Genomic DNA, 26800 nt, shown 5'->3' with positions numbered 1-26800 from the left:
TTCTCAACACTTTTGTTTATTTTGAATTACACTTACAAAGAAAGTTACGAGCACTTGACTGAGAACCTGGGTCTGGTTCTCAACACCCATGTTGATGCTCAAAGCCTTCCTTAACTGCAGGTTCAGGTGCTCTGATGCCCTCTTTGACCCACTTTGGAACTGCCCATGCCCATGGTACACATACACACACTCAAGGCAATGCATCTGTTGTCTACTAGACTAATTGCCTTCTAAACCAAAATAAAGATCTTTACAGAAAATCAGGACATAGTTTAGGGTTTCTTTGTTACATTAGTCACAGTAGCTAAACTATATTCAAAATAGGATTTGCAAAGGTAAAATCATTAAGGTTTGCTCTGAAACATATTTATATAACTTGTATTTATAAAAATAAAATGTCATGAATATTCCTTATACTCACCATGGCAAACTAGAAAGATGAAATATTTAACTCCCAAGAAAATGGAATGAAGGAAATAATAAAATGAAGAAACAAAATGAAAAATTAAAGGATTAAAAATTAGGCAAATATCAATGTGATACAAGGATGTGAAAGATAAAAATTAACCAATAAAATGGGAAACAGCTAAACTTTGGCAAAAACGGATTCATAGAGTTCATTGTTGGATTACTGACAGCAGGTAGGATGTTACTCATTATTTAACAGATTAAACTAACAAGATAGAAGGTTAAACCTTACACCAACAAGGTAGAGAACTTTAGCACATTCTTACAAACACCAAATGACTAAAATAATAACTCAAATAAATGACAAATACCCAATAACCTGTATCAGATTTTGAAACATATACTTATAACTGAGAATATTATGAATAAAACTGAGGTTTTGGCTGATTAATTGATTCAAACCCCTGGACAAGCAGGTAGAAGAACTGAAGAAAAGAAGATATGAAGAAGGTAAAGGAGGATGAGCAATTTTAGCAGATGACACAAAATAAGCACAGATGTAAAATTATATAGGCTCTAGGAAGAAAATATTTAATTAACACGTTAGCAAGTCAAAAATAATTTAATATGTATATCAAAGTTACTTTTATCTGTTAGCAATAAACAGTTGAAATGGGAGGTTGACTCACCTTTGTACTGATATTAAATGCACATTAATAAGATATTGAGCTACTACACCCTGAAAATTATATATTTCTTCAGAAGAAAATTAAAGGAAAGCTAAGTAAACTGACAGAATGACTTTACAGACTGAATGACTCAATACAAGGGCAGCTTTTCTTCAGATGATTGTAATTCTAGCTCTCATTTTATGAACAATTTCAGGTTCGTAAAAGCCTCACAGAGAAGCAAATGAACAGAATTTAACAGAATACATCTGGGACAGGAAACTAACATTACACACATTGTATCATCTCCTCTTCAACATATTTACTAAAGAGCAATTAAAGATCATTAATATATAAAGAGGTATATAAATGTCCACAGTAGTTTTATTTACAATAATTAAATGGTATGGGATGAAAGTGCCTTCCTAGCTAGTGAGGCATCAAACAAACCATGCCAAGGATATGCACTAGTAATCAACTTAGCAATAAGTTTGAATACAATGACAGGGATGAATTAAACATATTTGTTAAAGATACTTAGCACAGAAGACACAATTTCTACTATGATATTGGACATAAGCAGTATCTATTTTTCAAGAATTATCAAAGGATGTACTTCAAAACTGTATTATTTGTTAGATATAAATTATGCTTTAGTATTTTGTATTTTAGACTGTTTGTATTAAAAACAATTTAACTCGTATAACATACATACAGAAATTGATGTACCATGTTCGTGAAATTTATCCTGAAAGTATTGAATATACACTACATGGTTATAAAATTCTATAAAAGATACTTTTAAAAGTCTATTTAATATTTAAAATTGTTTTTCATATACATTTAATCATTTTAATGATTATTTTTGAAGCCAAATGACTGACTTTGTGGGAGCCTGGTTTGTTTGGATGCTCACCTTTATAGACCTGGATGGAGTGGGGAGGACCTTGGACTTCCCACGGGGGCAGGGAACCCTGACTGTTCTTAGGACTAGAAAGGGAGGGAGAGGTGCGGAGCGGGAGGGAAAAGGGAGGCGGGGAGGAGGTGGAAATTTTTAATAAATAAATAAAAAGAAAATAAAAAATAAGAAGCTAAAAAGTGATCTTTTTATGTTACACAGTATTTCATTCTATCACACACACTGGGGAATGATAGAATCAAACTTTTGTGAGCCTGAGGTAAAGCCTGTGTTGTGATAGAGAACCCAAGATGTTGGAGCTACCAGAGCTTTGAGACATCTGCCACAAAGGCTCCCTCCTGGAAATAGAATTATCCCAAGAGAGAGATGTATGGTACAGGCACCAGAATAGCCAGGGCCACCTACACCCTTTTGTTGTGGAATACAGTTTAAGATGTGTTACATTCATTTATGCTGTACAGTATTTGTTTAATGGTTCAAAGGCATGGTACATTCTTTCATGTTGTATTTTTTTTTAACTCTGTAAATCTGTATTACATTGCCTGTCTAAAACAACTGATTGGTCAAATAAAGAGCTAAACTGCCAATATTTAGGCAGGATAAAGGATGGGTGGGGTTGCCAGGCAGAGAAAATAACTTACAAGAGAAATCTAGGATTAAGAGAAGAGAAGAGTAAGAGACTGCATGAGGAAAGATGGAGAGAATGACTAGAAACAAGCCAGGCTATGCCTGGGCATTAATAAGTAAGAAGAAGTCTCCAAGTATTTGTTTGGGAGCTGGTTGGTGAGACACCAAAGTAAAACAAAAACAAAAACAACAAGAAAAAACAACTGCACCATTTGAACCTGGAACCCCAAATGTCAGAGATGGAGATAGAGGATCTGATATTTCCCCTGCTTGCATTTCCAACTTGTGTTTGTTCAATCTTTCCTCACTTTGACCTCTATCCTCCCGTTGAGGTGGTAATGTATATTCTGTTGTGTTGTATGCCAGAAGCATGTAAATTTATTTATTTTTTAAGATTTATTTATTTATTATGCATATAATGTTCTGTCTGCATGTATGCCTGCACGTCAGAAGGGGACACCAGATCTCATTACAGATGGTTGTGAGATACCATGTGGTTGCTGGGAATTGAACTCAGGACCTCTAGGAATAGCTGCCTGTCTTCTTAACTGCTGAGCCGTCTCTCCAGCCCCAAATAAATTTATTTTATATTTAACAGTGAGTCACACTTAAGGGATTGACTGCCTTGAGTCTCAAAAGAAATTTTGAACTGTGGACTATTGAGACTGTTAAAGACAGGGAAGTTTGATGTTTGACTAAAAGTATTTTGCGTCGTTAGAGAGATGTTCATAATACTATAAGAGTGAGGGACAGAACGAGATGCTCTTAATGGAAAATGCCTCCTTAGGCTCATACATTTGAGTAGGTGGTGTCAAGTTGGTAGAACTATTTGGGGAGATTTTGGGACCTTTGGTAGGTGGAGTCTTTGGAAGGAATTGGGTCACTGCGGGTAGGCTTTGAGGAGTCGTTGGCTGGTCCAATTGCCTAATTTCTCTTTCTGCTTCCTGTGTATGGGTGAAAATATGATTATTTCTGCTTTGCTTCATGCCTTGCTTGTCCTTGCTTGTCTATTGTCATGTATTTCCTGCTATGATTTACTCTATACCCCTGGAGCTATAAACAAAAACAAACCTATTACCTTGATTTACTCTTTTTGGTATATTGTACCACAACAACAGAGAAGTAAGCAATTAATCTAATCAATTCAACCCCTCACAGGTATGCCCAAAGTCCTAGGTGATTCTTGATTTTAGATTCTATCAGGTTGACAATAATTTATCACATGAGGCCAACAATTTAGCCTTGACACCAGCAGGCCTGTCCTAGTAGTTTGGAGAGAATTTTAAATCAAGGTTAATGAAAACAACACAGTAAAATAGAAAATGATTGGCCTAAACCTTATAAAGAGTATTGCAGCAGAAAGACAATTAATAAGTCCAAGTTGTCTTGCCTAGTTCACATTACATCGTGGTAAAAATAAAACAGTAAAGAAGTAAATTAGGAAATTGTTTCTGTAATAAGTTGGAATGTGTATGACCCACTGTAAAGAGTAAGGTATTCCTGCAGAAACTTTTGTATATTCTCCTAATTAAAGTGGGACGATAGATGATTATGTATAATACAAATAGTTATGCATTACAGACTTAAAGCAGCGTCTGCTTCCTGCTCATCATGTGACACATCCAGCTGTGCTTTTCAGCATGATCTGGGGCAGCGTCCAAAGTCCAGGCCTCCCAGGGCACTGCTCACTTAAGGACAAAGTAGCCTGTGATGTTCTGATAGCACAAGGAAGAATACGTTAAAGCCCAAAGGAATACCAATTAGCTGACAAGTGCCTGTAATCAGGGTTGCCATGGTGATGGTACAGGCAGACCAGGAAAACAGAGTCCTAAAAGGAATACCACTGCCACCGCCATCGCCGTCTGTCCGTATTTCAGTTCAGCCAAAGACCAAGCTTTTACTGTTTAACAACATGATTTTTCTCAGTAATACAACCTTTATATAATTCTGTGTTTTCAGCCAACTTAATAAAATGTAGTGATAATTTTCTGCTTTAAAATATGCTGTGATTTCTTAAGTGAATTCAGGAGTGAATTTACTATCTTTTGTGGTCATTTAAATGAGATTGGAAATTATTTGCTTTAGCTTTCTTCTTATTTAGTTTTGAATAATGTTGAGCCCATTGAAGAGACACTTTGTGCTTTGTGTGTGTGTGTGCGTGTGCATGTGTGTGTTCACGTACATATATATGTAAGTGTGGGTCTATATGCCTGCACGTAGAATGTAGAGACCAGAACTCAATCACATTTATCTTTCCTTAAGTATTATCCACCAGTGATTACAGACATATGATATTTTGCAGATACTGAGACTTTCGTGGGAGAAGACAGCACTATTCCAGCTATTAGTGCATCTTATGTAGCCAAAAACCTGATAGTATTGTTATACTGACTCCATAATCAAAAATTAAATAGAAATTGATGTCTCAGCGCCTATAGAAATAGTCATACTTTATATTCCTTGATAGAAATTCATAAAGCTTAGGAGTAAGTGATTATTTATTTTGTAGTTAATGTCTTAATTATGTGGAGAAAATTATAATCCTATCTTATAGCCCATAGAAAAAACAGGTGAAAATACATGACTTATACAAATATAAGAAGACACAGTATAACCTCTAAATTACGGAAGGTGAGCTATATTACATCATGTGAAAAAAAATTTCAAAGTAATCATTGAGTAATCTGAAGTTATAGATATATGCTTAACAAGCAGTGTCAAAGGCAAAGCATATTGATGGTAGAGATGAGGAAGTTACTACTGAAGTGTTTGAAAGCAATCATGAGCCTACATGGGTCTGCACTAGGTTATCTGTGTGTGCATTAATGATTGTATGGCTTGGTGTTTTGTGGGACTTCTAATAGTGGGACTGAGAGTGTCTCTGACTTTTTGCCTGCTATTGAGACCCTTTTCTTCCTATTGTGTTTCTTCACCCAGCCTTGATCTGAGGGTTTGTGCCTAATTGCATCTTGTTATGCCCTGGCTGGTTGGTATCCCTGTGAGAGGCCTGCTCTTTTCTGAAGGGAAACAGCAGGTGTGGATTTGGGACAGAGGGTTGTTGGGAGGGTCTAGCAGGACTTGGAAGAGGAGAGAGTGTGATCAGGGTGTATCATAAGAAAGAATCAGGCTTGAACCATTATATTGTCATTTCTTGAAGCTGATAATTGTACCTGTACCAGAATCTTAGATGCACAAGAGGGCAAGATTGATTATAATGAAAGATAGAACAGACATATGATTAATTCTGTAATATGTCAAATTCTGTGCTGTATGTGCACGCATAGTAACAACCATAATTTTCCCAGTGGTACAGATCATTAGCCTTGAAATTTTGTCTTTACTTATTTAATTTATATTCATTTATTTTCGAGATGACTTGTTTTCTGTTGTAGTGAGGCTAACTCTGAGTTTTTCAGGCTCCTGCATTCTGGAATTAAATGTAAGTAGACAAGTTTCCCCAAAAGTATTCATGTCCAGATTATTAACTCCACTCCAGTCAGTAGTCCAGTTTTATACTGGTTTGATGGTGCATATTGTCAAGTTTTAATGTCTCCATATTTTTCATTGATTCTCAGACACTTATTATTCCTATCAATCTTCTCATTTAAGGAGAACTTGCAGTCTTTGTATGTTTATAAGCATTTTTAGCCATTTATGATATTAAATACACTAATGATATACTTAGTTAATTAATACATACTCTATGTTTTAAAATATTAGAATAACAAAGGCAATAGGATATTGTGACTTTCTTTTTACTGTTTCTCTGTACTCTTATGTGTATCTTCTAGAAAAAAAATTTATAATAATGTTTTTTAATATTGAATGATAGTCACAGACCTTCAAATGTATGGTCATATTTGTTGCTTTGGAATATTGATTTTATATGTGTAGTTAATATTACTTTCAAACTTAAGCTACTCTGGTAGGGAGAATGCAATTTGAACCTATGTGAGATTTTCAATATTCTTATTACTTGGTTACCTAAATAAAATTGTTCAAGCTCTTTAGTCATTTACACACAACACACACACACATATAAACACACATACAAGTGTGTGTTTTTCTGGCAAAATATTTTGCCTTAGTAGGGACTGATTTTATATACTATATTACTATATCAATATTTGCTCAGTTTTGTAGCATTTTCTTACCAGGAATATATAATTATCATAATACATTTTTAATTAATGAGCAATAGCGTTCTTTCTATAATAATATATACCTTATATAAAGAACAATTTGATTTGTGCTCTATTACTCATGTATTTCATTGGCAAACATTTTAACATAGCTTCATCAAATATGAATTACAATGATTAATTTAATGCAGCATGCAGAGGGAAACAGGAATAAGAATTTACATTAAAAACTCATTTTAGTAATTCAACAAAGGACATGGAACGTGGCTTCTCAACACAGAGAATAAATTTTATTTGTGGGTTTAAAATTTTATTACCTTATAATTTGATATGCTTTCATTGTTCTATTGTGTCTATAAGAACAAGCTCTGGTCCTACTCAAAAGGAGGTAGAAGAATATTCGCATCAAATAGGTGCTAAACTAACACAGAAACTGGGTTACACAGAAAGGAACACAAAGGAAACAAAGTTAATAAAAATTGGACTGGATCACTTTAAGCTAAAATAGGCATAAGTCGTCATTTATGGGTCAGTGAATTTATTTAGATGAATGAGTAATCACACAAACTTAAAATATGATTCTTTAGATCTGTTGGATATTTAGGTGTGCACCAAATGTAGGTTCCTTCACAAAAGTGTAAGGCAAAGTGTTTTTGCGATTATTTCAATTATCGTCAATTATTGTTTTTAAACATTTTAAAATAGCATTATCAAGCATTTCAGTCAGGTTTCTCCAGGCAGCTAAAGCCAATAATATACACAGATCTCTTTATAGATTTACTGTATTTACATGTACTTCTATAATATGACCGGTTCTAGAACAATTGCCAAACCCCAAGACTAGAAACACAGTCTGGATTCCAAAATTCAACCTGCAGAAAGATTTTTAGTTATTGTTTTTTAAATCCTTCATCAAATTATGTGGAACACATGTACACCTACAAATAAACTGTTAAAGAGTTCATTAATATGAAAGTGGACACTACACTTTGCATAGTATTATACACTCCTATGTTCTTTCTAGTGTTCTTTATTCTCAGTAGTTAGTTTTCATATAACATATGCTAGAAATACATAAATAAATACTTATTGTTTCTTAACGTCTATTTGCCCCAGCTATACATCTTCTCCCTTCTATTATTTTCATCTCAGATGAAAATTTTCTGCCCTTGATTTTCAAAGCTCTTATTTGTCAAAAATAGCTCCTCAGTTAAAGGTAGCTCCATTGTTTATGTTCTGTTATTCCCAGGGCTCCTTTACACTATTCTGCAGAAGAATAAAGAACATTTTCCTGTAATGATAACTGTACACATCCATGTCAATTGAACTATGACTGCCTTGTTTAGCAACTCATGTTTAACATTTAATCTTAGAGATAACACAATGGCTACCACATAGATGATACACAGTTATGAACAACGAATAGATGTGAAAACATTTAGAGAAAACCACATATATGATTTTAGGGTCTATGGAATGATCAATAAATTTCCAGATAAAGGAAATAGTTTGTATTTACTAAGGATCATAGTATCTTTAACAGTCTTGTATTTTCATTTTTCTTAAAAGAATCTGAAGATTAGAGTCAGTTATAGGAAAGAGAGAGCCCAGACTAAATGCAGTAGCTCTTGTAATTATCCTGACACACTTTGTCTCCATGAACACCTAAGTTAAGGGTGAACAATACTTTTGCATTTTTTCATCACACTGAACGTTCCTGTGAAATACTGTTTCATATTGCTTCTCATTTATATAATAACTGATGGGCTGACGTGGTATCCTGAGTTCATAACACTATAAATAATTACAAACCTCTCGCAATTCTATCTGAAACGTTTGCAGCAGTTTTCAGCAGGCATACATGCATGCAGTGGTAAGCTATCCATGTTTGTGTTCTGTGCTCAGTGCTGTATATTTGGATTATCCCGCTTTCCTTAGTGACTTCAAGATTGGGATTACTTCTTAATTAAAATGAGCCCATGTTTAATATGCCATTATTTCAATTATTTTCAAGTTGAGGATTTCTATGTGTATATATTTATTAATGGATATATATATATATATATATTTAATGTTATTGTCTACATTTGGAAATATGTCTGTCATGCTGGATAAAATAAGAAGGACTTTAATTGTTTTAAAATAAGAGTTGGATAAATGATGAAAATTACCATAAGAACAGTCAATTAAATGTGATTTTAAAAGTTGCTTCTGAATGTATATTGTGGAAAGCTTTAATTTCTCCATTCTGAAAAATAATGACACTGTCACCATTCAGAGGGAATATAATCATGAAAAATACTTTTGAATGTCTTTTCTCAAAGATTAATGAGAAGTTTTAATGAACTAGAAAACTAAATTTTTGATCAAGACTTAAGAGATTCTAATTCTTTGAAAATTCACACAAATTAATGTGCAAATAGGTCAAAATAGCAAAATTATGTAGGAAACAAAAGTTACATTCTTTTTATTGAGCCACCCTGAAGCAAGAGGTATCTCTAGCAAAATTACTTTGTGAACAATGACACACTCTTCCTTAGGTAAGCAACGCCTGAAGTGCCTTATTTGTATATCTAAGTGTTAAAATCTCTCTCTCTCTCTTTTTATAATATGTCTGGTCAAGGCTGAATCCAATTTGAAAGGTTACTAACATAAAAGTTATAATGAATATAAAATTACTTTAAAGAAATGTGTTTATAAAAGATGTTGTAGATCACGGGTTTAAAAAAATCAAAATCTTTTCCATAATTGTCTCTACCTCAAATTCCTATGAAAAAATAAGTGATTTTCTAGTTGTCTGTTTTCCAAAGATGACAACTCGGCAAGAATCAGAGGTTTCCTCCTGGAAATCAGACAGTGATGATACGGCAGTGCTGTCTTCTCTAGGCATTCAAAAGAGTAGGAGTCTGTCTGGCGCTGTCAGATGTCCTGATTGTGCCTAGTCAGTGAGGGGCAATCACACAACGTCAACCGATCAGAATGCCTGGGTGCCAGGAGGGTATATGAGTTTTCCCCCATTGTTAAATAAGACAGTTTGCTATACGCCTTCTATCTGACTCTTGGTGTCTGAGTCACTGACACACACCTTCTCACCCATTTCTCTAAGGAAGATGTTAGGGCCCAGCAACAGACCTTTGTGTGTGTAGGTGTGTGTGTGAGGGTGTGTGCATATATGTATGAATGTGTATGCATGTGTGCAAAACGGTGAGTATAGTCTAGAAGCAAACTTTGGGTGTCTTTTTTAATCAGTCTCCACCATATACCTTGAGACAGGTTCTTTCACTGAACCAGGAACTCACCAGTTTGGCTACTACCATGACAGGGATCCCTGTGTTTGTTACTTTTCTCAGCTGAAGCTAGTGGTATGCACCACTGTACACAGCTGCATATGTGTGTATATAATTCAGTTCCTCATGGTCCTGTGTCAAATACTTTCTCTTCTGAGATACCTTCCTGGTCCCAATACTGAGTTTGTTACCTGTGAACTTAAAGAGCTCATTGAACAGGAAAGGAATTCGACGTCACAGATAAATGCTCAGTTTATTTCTCGCTCTCTGTCTGCATAAAAAGAAAGGGGAAGCCAGAAATTCCACAAAAGCCCTGCAAGTCTGTCTCCACATGCTGAGAGTTCTAAAAGAGACTGAAGATTCAGAAGGATCTTGTGTTTTAGAAGGAAAGAGAAGGGCTGCTTGGTGATGTCTTATGTAATTTTCTAGGAGAGTTTTCTCTTAAAACTTCATGAACCTCTTCACCAATTTTCCTCTTCAGAAAAGGGAACCTGTTTGGTGAGCTTCAGGGCAGCAACCAGGCTTTATTCTGCATTCATTCTCTGGAGCTATAATATCCTATAAATTCTGAAAACAAACATATTCAGAGAGTTGGGAAAATAAGTTCAATTTAGGAGGTCTTAAGAACTATCATGTTGAGCCAGGAGGTGGTGGCACGTGCCTTTAATCCCAGCATTCAGGATGCAGAGGTAGTTGGATCTCTGTGAGTTCAAGGCCAGCCTGGTCTACAAGAATTAGTTCCAGGAAAATGAGGGCTGTTATACAGAGAAACATAAAAAAAAGAAAGAAATATGTTATAATAATATAAATATATAAATAATATGTTATAAAGAAATAATGTTGGCCAATAATATTACAAGCAGTCAGCAAAGTGTATTGTTTTTAGAGCGGGATGCAGGTATAAAGGATGGCTTTGGTGTGGCTAAAGCAGGCTGACTTTAATGTGTGGACAGAGAAAATGAGTTCTTGATCATGGCTTCATGTAACTACTCACACTGTGCTAAAATACTGTTGATTACATTTGTGTATTTTGATTTTACACAGAATACCTAAGTCAGTGATCTGCAGTATTATGGGTGCTTTGGATACTATGATGTCAGATAATATGTTGTTTTTATATAGTCAAGCAGTAGTTTGCATGATTTCTGTATTATTTCTGCAGGCTCTTAGAAAAAGGGCATGTGAGAGTTTTATACCCATATAATAAACTTATTCTGTGTAGCAGTCAAATAATGTATTTAAAAATATTTAGATGGCAAAAAATTTGCCTGGATACTGCTGTACATGATCCCACTTCCCTGCCATTGCTTTTTATTCCAGTGATGAGCAGAATGAAGTTAATCTCCTTACCTCATAAGCACAATTGTTGGCTCCCTCCTTCCCTTCCTTCCTTCTTTCAATAAAGTCTCACTTTATAGCCTGGGCAGCCTCTAAGCTGATGGATTATCCTGCCCCAGCTTTTGAAGTTCTGGAAATACAGGCCTCACACCATTCCTGACTTTTTCTAAACATTTTAGACCCATTATTTTCTGTAATAATTAGAATGATTAGTATTTGTTAACATTTTATTTTGTTATTTTTTGTCATCAGGGCAAAATCTTTAATTCAATACTCAATTACTGAGCAGAGGTCATATTGCAGTTTCTTATTCTCATTTAAATAATTGGACTTTTAATATGCACTATTTTTCAAAAATATTTTTTTGCTTTGCAATCTGTATTAATTATAATTACTAAGCTTTGAAAAGATGTTATTGTTGTTTATGTAATCTTGAGTAATTAACTTAATTGCAAAGGTATGTAAAACTAGAGCATTGGCACCTTCATTCTCTTGTAAAAATACTGTTTGTAGGAGGAGGGCCAGCTTGTTTGTCCCCACTGCACAGAACCAAAATAATCACACAGAAATTGTATTAAATAAAACACTGCTTGGCCCATTAGCTCTAACTTCTCATTGGCTAACTTTTATATTTTAATTTAACCCATTTCTATTAATTTGTGTATTGCCATGTGGCAGTGGCTTACCAGGTAAAATTCCCAGTTTCTGGTGGCTCCATGACATCTCTCTCGCCTCTTCTTCCCAGCATTCTGTTTAGTTTTCTCCACCTAGCTCTGTTCCCCTATAGCTCTGTTATAGGCCCAAAGCAGTTCTTTTATTAACCAATGAAAGCAACACATAGACAGAAGGTCCTCTTACACCAACTGTTAGTTTAATAGCCTTGTTTCTTTAAGGAAAGTATTATGAAATTCTCAGTAAACTTGTAGCTCTTTATGTATATGACAAATAACACACTTTGGCAATAAGTCTAAAATTCTTGTAAATATCTAGACCATTCTTATTTTCTCTTATTAGGCTGACAGGTTCAAGATCATTATGGTCATTATTTTGTATGTTCAATTTATTAGACAATTAACCAATGTGATTAATTAATGAATAAACTTATGTGTGAATTAATCCTAGAAATGCATTTAAACTACTTTGGTGTTTATACTGAACCTAGCCAGGAGCACTAGAAACATTTCTTCCATTACTGTGGAGCTTAGAGCTTTCTCTTCACTCAGTCTAAATAAATCCAGTAAGAAAGATAGAGAGAGAAAGTGCTTTTAGAAATGTGAAAATATTGTGTTCAGCATTCACTTACTAATTTTGACATCTTTGATACATTTAAATAAAATTATAAAATGGAGAAAAGGAACCTATGCTGATGTGGTGTTTCCCTTTGTATGTTGTGAATACCTCTGATTAATAAAGATTCTATTGGGTCCTATAACAGTGTTAGCCTCCACACTTTTCTGTGAATACCCAGACCTCGACACAGGCACGCGCTTTCCTGACTCGAGTCCACGAGAATGGACGACTGTCCTAAGGGTTTAAACACACAGATACAAAGAGACCTGCTCATTCACCAAAGAGCAAATGGTCACTTTATTAAACTCAAGTCGGGTATATATATTAGTGGGCAAGAGGGCAAAAGGGCACGGACCCCTCCCATCAGGAGCAGTGAAAGAAGAAGACAGGTGTCCGGTGCCTCAGGCCAGAAGCAGCTGGGGGAGGCAGGCATGGCAGGCGTATAGGGCCTGAGGCTGGAACCTTTGTTATGGTAAGGTGGAATTACCATAACAAAAGAGAGCCAAGTTCTTTTTAAGCTATACCCTCAGGCCAGTGCAGAGCAGAGAGGCCAGGGAGCCAGAGGTCAAACAGCCCTGCAAATCGCCACGAAGAAAAGGGGGAAAGACATGGGTACCTACATAACAGGGCAGAACAGAGCTAGGTGATGAAAACTAAACTGAATGCTGGGAGAAGGAAGGTGGAATCAGAGAGAAGCCATATAGCCACAGCAGAAGATAGACATTGGATGCTGGATGGAAACTTACTGGTAGGCCACAACCACATGGCAATACACAGATTAATGGAAATAGGTTAATTTAAGATAAAAGAACTAGTCGATAAGAAGTGTGAGCTAACAAGCCTAGAAGTGTTGTAATAATACACTTTCTGTGTGATTATTTAGGGTCTGGGTGGCCAGGAAACAAATGAGGGGTTTCTGCAAACAGAATGGCACCCACTCTCTGGGACATTGTCCATGTAAGACCTAAAAAAGCATTAAGAAAAGAGGGCTTCTAGATCTACAAAACCAGGAGACAAACAAAGGTTTGGCTTTCTATAATATAATATACTTTCTATATTATAATAAAGCCTCATGGCAAAGACCAGTTACAGAGGGAAAGAATGCATTTAGAGTAACAAAGTGTTAGAATCCGTGATGGTAGAGTGGAGTGGAGGCAGCAGAGAGGCGTGGCAGCTGGAAAAGAAATGGATTGCTTATGGACTGTAAGCACAAATCAGGATGTGAACTGGAAATGGAATTAGTCATTAAGCTCCCAACGCCCATGTCCAGTGACATCATTTCTGCAAGATCACAGCACCTAAACATATCCTCACAGCACCAATAACTGGGGACCAAGTGTTCAAACGCCTGAGACTATGGGCAATATCTCAGATATTTTAATCAAAATACTACATGTAGTATTCTGTCATCTTTCACTATTGTTAGTTGCTATTTAATTTCTTTAAAGTTTTATTATTGTGATCAGTGTCTTACAGTGTGTCTGCTGAGTTGAGTTTTGCACATCATGAAATGATGGCTGGGATAACTTCCTAGCAGTAAATTTGCTAGATCAGGTGACATGAAAATTCAGATTTTACTTTAAATTTTCAAATAGAAAATTAGCTGCTAGTGAAGTACTGTTTGCATCACAAACAGCACTGAACTCTGTAACAACCTTGATATTTTTATACTCAGTTTTATTCTAATAAAATCATAAAGGGAAAAAATAAATTCTCTGTCATGTTTTCTTGTAATATAATCTTATGTCTATTTTTGAGGTATAATATTTTCATACTTATTAGACAATATTTCTCAAGGGCTTGTAGTCTTTATTTCTTGTTCGTTTTTACTTACTACAATTGTTTTTCAAAGCTCTATACACTTAAAAGCACTATAAAATGTTCTAAGTCAACACAATCCCACAAGTCAGCATAATACTCTATGAATGTAATATGAGTTTCCTCTGTCAATATGCATAGCTATAAGATAATTGCATTATACTAATTATTTCATATGGTCTTTTTTCATTAAAATATAAATCTTGGTAGTTTATTATGCCATTTATCACATTAAATGAATCTATTTTAAAGTTGTAGAATGTTCAGCATATACATTTTGTAATATATATTATATGATAGTTCATATCATGGCAGGATTGCAGAGATAATTATTATAAATGGATATATGCTTTATGTGCATATTCATACACAAACAACTTGTATGGTGTCACCGTAGGATATGGTTGTTGATACAAAAAAGCTGAGACAAATTTATTCACAGTGGAAGCATTTGTATGTATTGCAAAATTAACTTTTGCTAAAGTTACACAATTTTGCAAGTTGAAACCTAGCTTCTACCAAAATGGTTGTGAACATATATCTTGCATTTTATTTTTTGATGAGAAGGAAAATAATTACATTTATTTTAATTGATTTGTAAGTATACATAATTTATATCGAATGCTTGCTGACTTACTGCTATTTGCTTGTTAATATGTTCATATTCCTTCTATATTTTTACCTGAAATTTTCCTTTTGTAGTATGCATTTGGAATGATTCTTCTTAAAATTGCCTGCATGGGCTAAATATCTTTGGTACTGGTGTTCTATACGCAATACCAGCTTGAGAAGCAGGGATCCCCAGATGGGTAGCTGGTCTTACTTGGGTTATGCCCTCATGAGTAGAGTAGGTTCTTCATGTCTCAGTGGCTTTGGTGGAATCTGTGGATTCAGGGCACGAACTAGATTTGATACCTGGTTACCACAGGTGTTAAAACAACCACCATCTCTCAGGAGCTCCACCCAAATTCCAGGTTTGGTCTGAAGCAGCACAGGAAGTCCCCCCATTCCAGGCTGAGGTCTGGGTGCAGACCAGAATGTGAACTAGGCCCACAAGCACAAAGAAGGTTCTGCATCTTGTTGCTGCTCAGGCAGAAGCTGTGTACTAAGGGTAGGGACCATATCTGTTTCTGGGTAAAGTCTGCAGACATGAAGGATAGTATATCTTACAGCACAATCTACAGATACAGCAAAAAGTCCAAACAAACACAGGACAAGATCTGACTCGAGCTAGTGGGAAAGGACACCTTAATCATGCCATGACTTACAGGAAGCGTTGAGACAGAGGCTCTGGCCCTAGGCTCCATTCACAAAGAGGGAAATCATACCTTAGTAGTCTGTCCTGGGGATCAGGAAAGTAAGCAGCCACACTGGACAGCCTTACAGACCAGGCAGCAATAACACACACCTTTAATCCCAGTAGCCACACTAGCTTGCCACAGAATCCAGGCGGTAGTGGTACACACCCTTAATCCCAGAACTAGAGAGGATTATAAAATAGGTGGAGACAGTCCTCAGACACAGTCTTATTCTGAGATTCTTGGAGGCAGGATCGCCATTTCAGACTGAGGTCAAGGTAAGAGTCATTGGCTGGCTGCTTTGCTTTTCAGATCTTCAGGTTGAACCCCAATATCTGTTTCTGAGTTGTTATTAATCATGCTTCACAAAACAAACAAACAAGCTAGAATTGAATCTACCATGTAGAAAGTTATACAACTCCTTGGCATAGTCTCAAAGGACTTGATATTCTTATACAGAAATACTTGCTCATCCACATTCATGGATGCTTTCTTCATAATAGTCAAAAATGGATGCAGCATAGATTGAAAATGTGGCACTTTACCCAGTCATATATTAGTCAGTTATAAAGAAAATTGAAGTTATTATATTATCAGCTAAACTGTATGATAGAACACAAATTCAGAATTGCAAATATCATAAATTTCTACTCATTTGTGGATGCTAGATTTGAGATGCTGTCTAAATATGTTTTTGTTAACATTCCTATAGAAGCTAATAAACTAGTAAAGAGCCATGGTGGTGATGAAAAGGAGATTCAAGGGAAGAGGGTAGAGGGAAGGAGGCATGAAAGAGGTGAAGGGAAAACGTTAAGGAGGCCTAAAGTTCCTAACACAACACTATCAAGCTACATGCACAGTAGAACCCATGTAATAGTTTAGTCTGTTTTGAAAACCTTAGAATCATATAGGGGTTGGTAAAACCTACAATCTGAAGGCATGATCTACCCTTTGCCAATATGAGGAAAGTATATTATAAGTGAATATCTCCCTCTTCTGCTATTTGCTTTATTCCTTCCTTCCAAGATTAGATGATGTTCAACTAGAGTGGGAAGGTGTAGCATAAATAATAAAAACACCAAGACAGATATTGTGGTTCAACCTAAAGATCAGAAAAACAAAGCAGTGAGTCATTGGTTCTTACCTCGACCACAGACCAAGATAGCGATCTTGCCTCCATGAATCTCAGAGTAAGGTTGTGTGTGAGAACTGTCTCCTCCTATTTTATATTCCTCTCTAGTGCTGGGATTAAAGACATGCACCACCACTACTGTCTGCTTTCTATGACAAACTTGTGTGTCTACTGGGATTAAAGGCGTGTGTCATCACTGATTGATCTATAAAACTGATCAGTGTGGTTGTTTTACTCTCTGAACTTCAGGAAAGTTTTAATTATTAAAATACAAATGAAATATCGCTACAGGGAGAACACCTTTCTTCTTGTGTTGACTGGGTCAGATGCGAAACATTGATTGACCTTCAAAAATACTTATCAAGTAACTTCCATTAATTGGTCTGTTAAATTAACCATCTCCCATTCTGCGGAGCTTAATCAGGTTTTTCACAGCCTGCCCACAGGAAACTACTTCTCCCTGCTACTCTATGACAGAGAGTCGGTCATAGAGTATGACCCAGTCCAGGTGGCATGGGCAACATATCTGTTTTGTCGTTAGCCTTCATCTCTATCTATTTCACTCACTGAGAGAAGTTAGAGCACAGTGAACCATTTGTCTCTACTTCCGTCCCCCCCCTTTCTTAATCCTATGTTTCAGAAATTTGAGCTAAGTTAGCTATTTCTTATCTTTTCATACATAGGACTTCTCTACATTCTGTGTTCATGTTTCACACTCTAATAACCCTTATCACTTCCATCTGGATTTCACATGGCTGGACTGTGCTCGTCAGAACACTGATGACTGGGAGAATTAAAATGCACATCTTTGTAATTATGATTTGATTCTCTGTAATTATTGTTTCAAACTACCGTAGTCATGGCAAGTGTGATGATTTTATACCATCATCCCTTCAAAACGTAACAGGAATTTAGATGACAGGTCAGAAGAGAGGGTTTACAGTCCCTTCATTCTTCCCACATTTCAGGGACAAACTGGAGAAGGGGATGAGCTTTTCAGAAGGTTGTGTGTTGGAAGGGGCCTGATGAATTTAGAAAGTCGATGCACTTAAGCACTAGTGTCTGCAATTAAGTCTCAATGCAAAGCAAATACTTAAAATCATGGAATAAGATGCAAATCAAATTTATTTGAAACATAATTTCAGGGTTTGAAATTATTTTTAACTATATATAATTGAACACCCTACTGCTTTGCTGAGACATTCTGTAAGAATGACCCTTTCTGAGCACAACACACAGACAAAATTGCCCCTTTTTGCTCATGAAAATCTAAGGCATATGAATTTACAAAAATGGATGTATTTTTAAAGATGTATTATTTTCAATAGAGAACTACAGAATTCCCAGGAAATGCTAAACAAGTCAATCTTCTCTTCTGTTTTATTTCAATTATATTGTGATTTACATTCAGACAGAAGATAGAAAGAAACTTTTACAAATATTTTCTGAGATTACATTATCACACTTCAGTTTACCTTTCTCCTTTGTGAATGGGGTTCTTCTCTGCCATCTCTGCCATTAAATAGACACCTACTTGTCTAATTGTTGCAGGACGATATGGACAGAAATAGCCCACAGACCAAGGATTTGTTTTGATTGACAGTTCCAAGGTACATGGTTGGTCTTGGGTTGTAGAACAGAGAACTGGGCCAATGTCATCCGTAGTCAGGACTCAGGAAGAAATGAATCTTTGTGCTCAGTCACTTTATTTTTTCAGTCAATTAGAGACTCCTACCCATGAATCACACTACCTACATCTAGGGTTAGTCTTCATACCTCAATTAGCCAAATGCAGTTAACCCTTCTCAAACATGCCCAAAGATGCTTTCTTCATGATTCTAAATCCCATCATGTTGACAGTCAAGATTAACCAATTCCGAAGCTTATTGAATTTTAAGCAGATACACCTTTGTTTAAGATTGTTTGTCCTTTTGTTTGCAGATTTATTTATGTCTCTTTTGATTTAAACTTCCTTTGCTCATTTATAGTAAAAAGAATTCTTCCTTAGGTTCACAACACACAGTTAATTTGTAAACCTCACAGAATATTTTCAAGCCTTGTAGAATAGAAACAGGATAGAAGGAAAGGTCAGGCTTTTAATTAACACCAGTTCTACTACTAACTGAGTTCATTTTGGCGCTCCTGCAAGCTGCTTGGACTTACCATTGATAAAGCTGATCCTTTTCAAGTTCCTCTAAGGTCAAGTCGTCTTGAGGTCAGGGACTGTGGCATATAAGTCTGAAGGCTTTTCTTAGAATTTGGACTCCAAGAGATGCTTAGAGAGGAGCAATTGATAATATCAACCAAAGACCCCTTTCCATCTCCATAGGCATATTTATTACACTAGACAGTTAGCGAGTAGAGATGCCTATTTTATTCAATACAGAGGACCTGTTCTCAATAAACAGTTCTGTAGTCAGAATAAAATGGTATCCCAGGCACATGTAAAAAACATGAGAAACAGCTTTGTAAATTCCGTCATCATAAATGTAGTGATTTTTTTACAAATATACTCTAAATTATAATATTATAAGGAAATTAAATACTTTTGTTAAATAATTGGAAAGATGGAAGAATAGGGATATTTTCTTAAGAAAGTGAGAATTCTTGAACGAGTTATATTTGATATGAAAAGATCAAATGCTTTTTAAACTGTGTTTATTTATTTATGTAAGACAAAGTCTTACTTTGAAACCCAGGATGGCCTGGAACTCACTAGAAAAACCAGGTTTGGCTCAAATGTGTGGACAGCCTCCTGCCTATGCCCCTAAAGCATTTGATTTATATATTTGTGTAGCTGTATTTAGTTTTAAATTTTTAATTTAGCAATTTCTGTTTTGATGGCAGAATAACAAGTCCATTTTCAATGAGGTTGTTCATTGTTTTTCTTTAGAAGCTTAGAAATATCTTATTCTTTGCTCTGCAGTGTTCCCATAGAGGTGATTGCAGTCCTCACACTTTGACAGTTGTATGAGCAATGTGTAAACAACTTTGCATGTTGTATGTTCATTGCTTTATCTCTTCTGTATATATTAGCTCTTTATTATTTTGTATTCTCAGCAATATATGCACAAAATTTATTTTAAGCGTATTTTCTCCTTTAAATATTTCTACGAAGGCAAATTTTGCTGTCGATACAAATGTGTCTATTTTTTGATTGAATAGAAACCCTGTGATTCCCAGCCAGATACCAGCTCTTGAATGTTTAGGTTATTTTCAGTTTTTCATTGTTGTCACATGTATTGTATTATATATCGGCGAAAGTACTCTCCCCTAGGAAGGTATTTTAGAGATAGTATTAAAAGAACGAGACATCTTCACACTTCAGATTTTTTTCTCACCCACAGATTGCACTCTATATAGGTCAACCTGAGAAAGAAGAAATCTTGTTTCTGTCAGGAAATTAGAGTGCAGACAGGCAAAAATCAAACCTTGCATCGAAGTGAAAAGGCAACCTGAAAAATATGTAGACAGTTTCCTCTGTGTCTGTCTCAAGGTTTTATTGCTGTGAAGAAACACTATGACCACGGCAAACAACTTTATAAAGCAAAATATTTAATTGGGGCTGGCTTGCAGTTCCAGAGGTTTAGCCTATTATCATCATGATGAGAAGCTTTACAGAATCCAGACATGGTGCTGGAGAAGGAGCTGTGCGTTCCACATCTGGATCAACAGGCAACAGGAAAATGCAGTCAGCCTCTCGGCCTGGCTTGAGCTTATGAAATCTGAAAGCCTAGCCCCTAGTGACACACTTCCTCTAACAAAGCCACACCTACTTCAACAAGGTCACACCTCCTAATAGTGCCACTCCCTATGGGCCTATGGGAACCATTTTTTTATTCAAACCACTTAAAGTAGAATTAGAAATCACTGACATACAGGAGAGTAGTTCCTAGCATAACTGGTCTGTTTCAGCTTCCTCTAAGTTGCCATTTTAGGGAAGGGTGAAAACATGGCTAATTTTCACATTGGATCTAGTTAACAATTTTGGCCATATTTTACATGCTGCTTCTGTTTCCATAGCAACCTATAAATCCACTTTGCTAGTCAATATACATAAACCAATGTGTTTATATTACTAGGCTGAGGTTGGCATCTCACATTTTCTGTTGTTAGTTATGTTTCTAAATAGACAACTTTTGAGATCTTTTTTCTGGAATTCTGAATTTCCTCAAACAATAGTCAAAAGACCCACTTAGGTCAGATCTTAAATATATTTGCCTATATTAAAAATAAAATAATAGAAGCTTTGTTTACTTCAAGTAGGAGCTTGAGAAAAGCCATCCAATGTTCCTCATCAAACGAACAGTTAATTATGCACTGAATCTAGTCAGCATATACTACTAACAGCTTTTGAGAGAGATTTGAATGTAGGCAGAATATATATTACTTGTGATAATTTTAATAAATTTTTAGATATATAAGGCAGTTTTTCACCCATTTATATTCTCAGTACTACTTGATGCTATAATCATTTTAGGAACTTTGGTGCACTGGTTTCCTATTTGCCAGTGGTGATTGAACAGAACTTCAGTGTAAGCCTGCAGCACTGGTTCCTTAGGCATTCTGAACTACTTAAGTCATTTTACATGTATCTTTTGAGTTTACATGTACTGGGTCTAGTTGTTCAACTACTTTAGGAAACCTCTTAGTATTTATGCTCATGGGTTCTTAGGACACTGGATAGTTTGCAATTTTGACAGTCAATTTTGTTTTGAATGTCATTGTTCATGGACATTAATAAACTTGGTTCAAACTTACACAGAGAGCTTTCCCCTCAGTGCAGCAAATCATCATGGAATGTGCATAATTACCTTTTGAAATATATTAAAATAGATTTAGGAGGTAAAGTGTTTGCCATTCATATTTATTGGCCTGAATTTAGATTTCTAGAACCTATATAAAAGTTGGGTATGGAGGTTTGTCCCTGTCACCTCAGTGCTGAGGGAATGCAACAGGAATATCCCAAGGGCTTGCTGCCTAACCACTCCAGCCCAAACAATGAGCCAGTCAATAACTAAGGTGGAGAGTGATGTGCAAACCCCAATGCTGACATCTAGTCTCTACACATGCCTGCCCACACATAAAGACATGGACAAATACACACACACACACACACATACACACACACACACACACTGTCATACATGCATTAAGAAAGATTCCACTAAGATCTGGTCCTAAGGATTTGTTTGTGTTTTGAAATTAGCATAGAATTGGAATAGTGAAGAAACATTCCTTAAGGTGATAAGCATGAACAAAGATAGACCAATACTTCCATAAATTTGTGAGTAACCAACTGTGGGTGCTGGGAACCAAACTCCAGTCTTTTGCAAGAGTCGTACAAACTCTTAAATACCAAGTCATTCACCTAGGCTCAACATTTGTTTTTCTCAGTTATTTGAGCTTTCCATCCTCTTTACATTCTTCCTTCTTTCTGCCTTATAATATGCATGTGAATTTGTGTTTGTGAATGAATCATATCTTCCCTTTGTGTGAGGAACCATGTCGCTTTCTAGACAATGACCAATAAACAAGTTTAAGACCCCAGAGTCAGCACCTGTGGATAGAACACCACATGAGGAAATAGAAAACCTGAAAACAACTATGTCCATTGTCTGTCTCCCAAGATTTGTGCTTGTTTGCTGGTTGGTTTGGCTACTATGGCAACCTAATCTTTGTATGTCTTCAACTATGTGATTTTCACTTAAGTATTTGTTGGAGGAGAGAGTTGCTTGTTAGTTCCAGGTCTCTTAGCCTCGAAATAATCACACAGAAACTGTGTTAATTAAATCACTGCTTGTCCCATTAGGTGTAGATTCTTTTCTTTTGGGGGGGTAGGAATATAATTTCTTTTTTTATTAATTTATAAAAATTTCCACTTCCTCCCCTCCTCCCAATACCCTCCCATTCCCCCCACTCACTCTCCTCTTCCCTCTCCAGTCCTAAGAGCAATCAGGGTTTCCTGCCCTGTGGGAAGTTCAAGTTCCTCCCCCCTCCCTCCAGGTCTAGGAAGGTGAGCATCCAAACAGACTAGAATCCCAAAAAGCCAGTACATGCAGACGAAACAAGTCCCAGTGCCATTCTCAATGGCTACTCAGACAGCCCCCATGTCAGCCACATTCAGAGAATCTGGTTTGATCACATGCTCGTTCAATCCCAGTCCAGCTGGCCTTGGTGAGCTCTCATCAGATCAGTCCCCTTGTATCAGTGGGTGAACGCACCCCTGGTGGTCCTGGCTTCCTTGTTAATGTTCTCCCTCCTTCTGCTCCTCATTTGGACCTCGGGGTCTCAGTCCAGTGCTCCAGTGTGGGTCTCTGTCTCAATCTCCATCTATCGTCGAATGAAGTTTCCCTCTGATCCTGCCTTCCTTGCTCACGTTCTCCCTCCTTCTGCTTCTCATTTGGACCGAGGGAGTTAAGTCCAGTGTTCCAATGTGTGTCTCTGTCTTTATCTCCATCCATCACCAGATGAAGGTTCTATGGTGATATGAAAAATATTCATCAGTATGGTTATGGCCAAGGCCAGTTCAGGCACCCTCTTCTCTACTGCCCAGGGAACAATCTGGGAACCTCTTCTTGAACCTGGGATAGGTGTATATTCTTATTGGCTAATTCTTACATATTAATTTAACCTATTTCTATTAATCTGTGTATTTCCAGGTGGTAGTTCCGTCCAGCTCCAGCAGAGCTACATGGCTTCTCTCTGACTCCGTCCTTCTTTCTCTCATCATTCAGTTTAGTTTTGCCCACCTACCTAAGTTCTGTCCTATCAACAGGCCAAGGCAGTTTCTTTATTTACCAATGATAATCACAGCATACAGAGGGGAATCCTACATCAGGTATTGTTTTTAAATGAAAGGGATAACAATTTCACACTTCAACAGTTGTATCTTTCCAGGGTCATTTTGAAAGCATATTTACATTTTTCTAGATATTAACTAATGATTTTGTACTTCTAGTGTTGTCTATAGAGCTGGCCACAATTCTTGCAAACTCAGCTCTTCTCCTATTTACCTGCATCCCGACTCAGTGTGGTCATTGTTTAGTCTTCTCCAACACCTTTATCTCCTTTTGTCTAGTTTGTACCAAAGTTGTAAAAATAGTCCTTATTACTGAACTCCACACAAAACTACTGAGGAGGCATTTCCCATTTTATCCTCTGATTTCGTTTCTCTGAAGATACATCAATCTAAAAATAACATTTCACAAAATGTCCTAGGAAAACAAAGATATTGTTCACCTCAAACAAAGTAAATTAGTTTGCAATATGTTTTGTCATTTGAAGAATATTTTCCAATCAGATGCATGTGGCCTTTAGCACTATATGCTGAGCAAAGCATTTTCCCACTCAACTCAGAAGCATACACACAGGGTGCAGGCAGGAGGGAGAAAAAATAGAATAAATGAAGAGAAGTTGTTTATTGTACTGACTCCTTCCTCATATTAAGTTCCACATAGGCTGTATTTTATTCTAAGATGTTCAGTTTTAAAATATCAATATAGTCATAACATGGCATGTTAGTTCAAATTATATTTTGTTTGGGTTTAATTTTACTTTATTATAAAACAAGGCTATTTAATTTCATAAAATTATATCATAATACAAGATAAATCAGTGTTTTAATTATAATGTTAGAGAATTGGAAAGTGAATATTTGCTGATTTCTGTAGGTATCTTATGATGATATTTCTCCTTTAATATTGTGTGTTAAGAATTGTATTAACCTCTTTCCCATAAAGGGATTTACGTGAATATCCAAGTAATTATATAGGATTTGAGCATGACACATACACCATTGAAGAGAATTCACTTAACTCACTAGAATATTTTCAGTAAAATGATGAAAGTCAGACTATACTGTAACGTTTCATCTTGATTGACAATTTGACAGCATCTAAAATTGCCTAGGCGATATATCTCTGAAGCATCATCTAGATTATGCTAATTACAGCAGAAAGACTCACCATAATTGTGTGTGTGTTTGTGTGTGTGTGTGTGTTTGTGTGTGTGTGTGTGTGTGTGTGTGTGGCATTTCTCCTTGGGCTGTGATCTTAGGCTGAATAAAAAGTGGAAGAAAGCCGAACTTTGCCACTGATTAATGTTTCCTCAGTGTGGATGCTAAGTCACTAGCTGCCTCCAGCTCCTACCTCTGTTATCTCCATGAGTTTGGAAGCCTATAGTAGAAAACTCCCTGAAGACTACTCAAGTCTTGAGGGGTGCATCCTGCAGGGACCTAGAGGATAAGGCGGGTAACAAGGATAATAGATGCGGTTGTTTGAAAGAGAAATGTCCCCTGCCACCCAATTTAGGACGTTTGAATACTTGGTCTCGGTTGATGGTGGTTTTGGAGTGGTTATGCAGTCTTGTTGGAAGAAGTAAAGGACTGGGGATGAAATCTGAGAGGTCATATTTTTGCTCTCTGTTCCTTGTGATCATGGTTGAAAATGTGATCTCAGATTCCTGCTTCAGCTGCTTGCTGGCATGCCTTAACCACCATTAAGCACTCTTCATCGGGAACCAGAAGCCACAAAACATTATCTTTTTTAACTTACCTTTATCAAGGTTTCTTATCAGAGCAAGAGAAAAATCATTAATATGGAAGATGCCCAACTCGTGATATTTCAGAGGGAAAAAAAGACTCTTCAAGGACTGATTTTCAGGCCTTTCATGCTATATTTTCATAAAGAATCTGACTGCATTACGTGTCCTGAGAACTTGAATGAGGCTAAATGAAAAACAAATGTAATGGATAGATTACTTTAACCGTGAATGTTAAGACAGCATAGGATTCAGCCATGGCATGGCTGTTTCTCCGTGCCCATATGCAGTCCTACAGTGAGATAGAATGAATAAAACCGTAGGATGTCCTGAGTGAGTGAAATGCTATGTTCATGTGTACATTTGACACAGGCCTGGTCTAGGTCATAGCCTCTAACCCATGGGAAAACAACAATTTTCCCTGTGATCATTGTGTGGATGTTAATAGTTGTGAGGAAATGATGACTACAGCTTGCTTCTCGTGGCTTTTTATAGTTTAAAGAATGTTTCCTTACACAGAATGCTTCTTTCAAGATGAGCTAAGCCACTGTCTTTGATCCAGCTGGGTACTATAAACCTTGCTTTCCTTTTTGCCTCTGTGTAATACCCTATCTTCTTATTGAACTGTTTGCTGTCAACCACCTCGGTTCAACTCTATATGATAAGCACACTGAGATTTTGGGGTGCTGTGGCTTCACCACCAGAGTGTTCACCCATACCCAGCCTTTTCTGTCTGTACCTGTGTGTTTGACTTGTCTCTGTTCCTTCACTGACTTAGTCAGAGGCATTACTGGAGCCATTCAAAGTGTGTGTCATGAAACATTTAAAGAATTTCCAGTAAGGATAGTTGCACGAGCAAGTTTAAATTTATGGAGAAAACAATGCAGGCACTAAAGCGTATGTAGTTGATAAAGAGAAACTTTACTTTCTTCATTGGGAAAGCTTATTCTCTCAGCAAAAAAAAAGATGCTCTTAAGGGACAGTCCTGTCTACCAACGTCTCTAGCTCATGAAAATATAAATTCATTTTAAAGGAAAACCCTTGAACTGAGGATGATGAATAAGGGCTTCTCTACTCAAAACTGGCTGTTGAAGGATGTGATTTTGTAGACACTGCCTTCGATGCATGAGGAAATCACTACAGCTATGGTCCAAGTAGTCTCAATGTTCTGATGGTAACATAATTCGGCAACATAGTCTGTGTGGCACTGGCTTTGCACCCACATAAGATACGTGATTGATGGGGTGAGAGAATTTCGCTGCATGGATTTAGAGAGCTGCCAAATGCAGGCTGTGCATGTCAGGATTGGAGTCCCTGAAAGAAAGACTTCGA

Source organism: Myodes glareolus, chromosome 15 (genome assembly GCF_982192425.1).
Source record: "Myodes glareolus chromosome 15, mMyoGla1.1, whole genome shotgun sequence".
Taxonomy (NCBI): Eukaryota; Metazoa; Chordata; class Mammalia; order Rodentia; family Cricetidae; genus Myodes; species Myodes glareolus.
The sequence above is the reverse complement of the archived record's forward strand: the minus strand, read 5'-3'. Positions refer to the sequence as shown.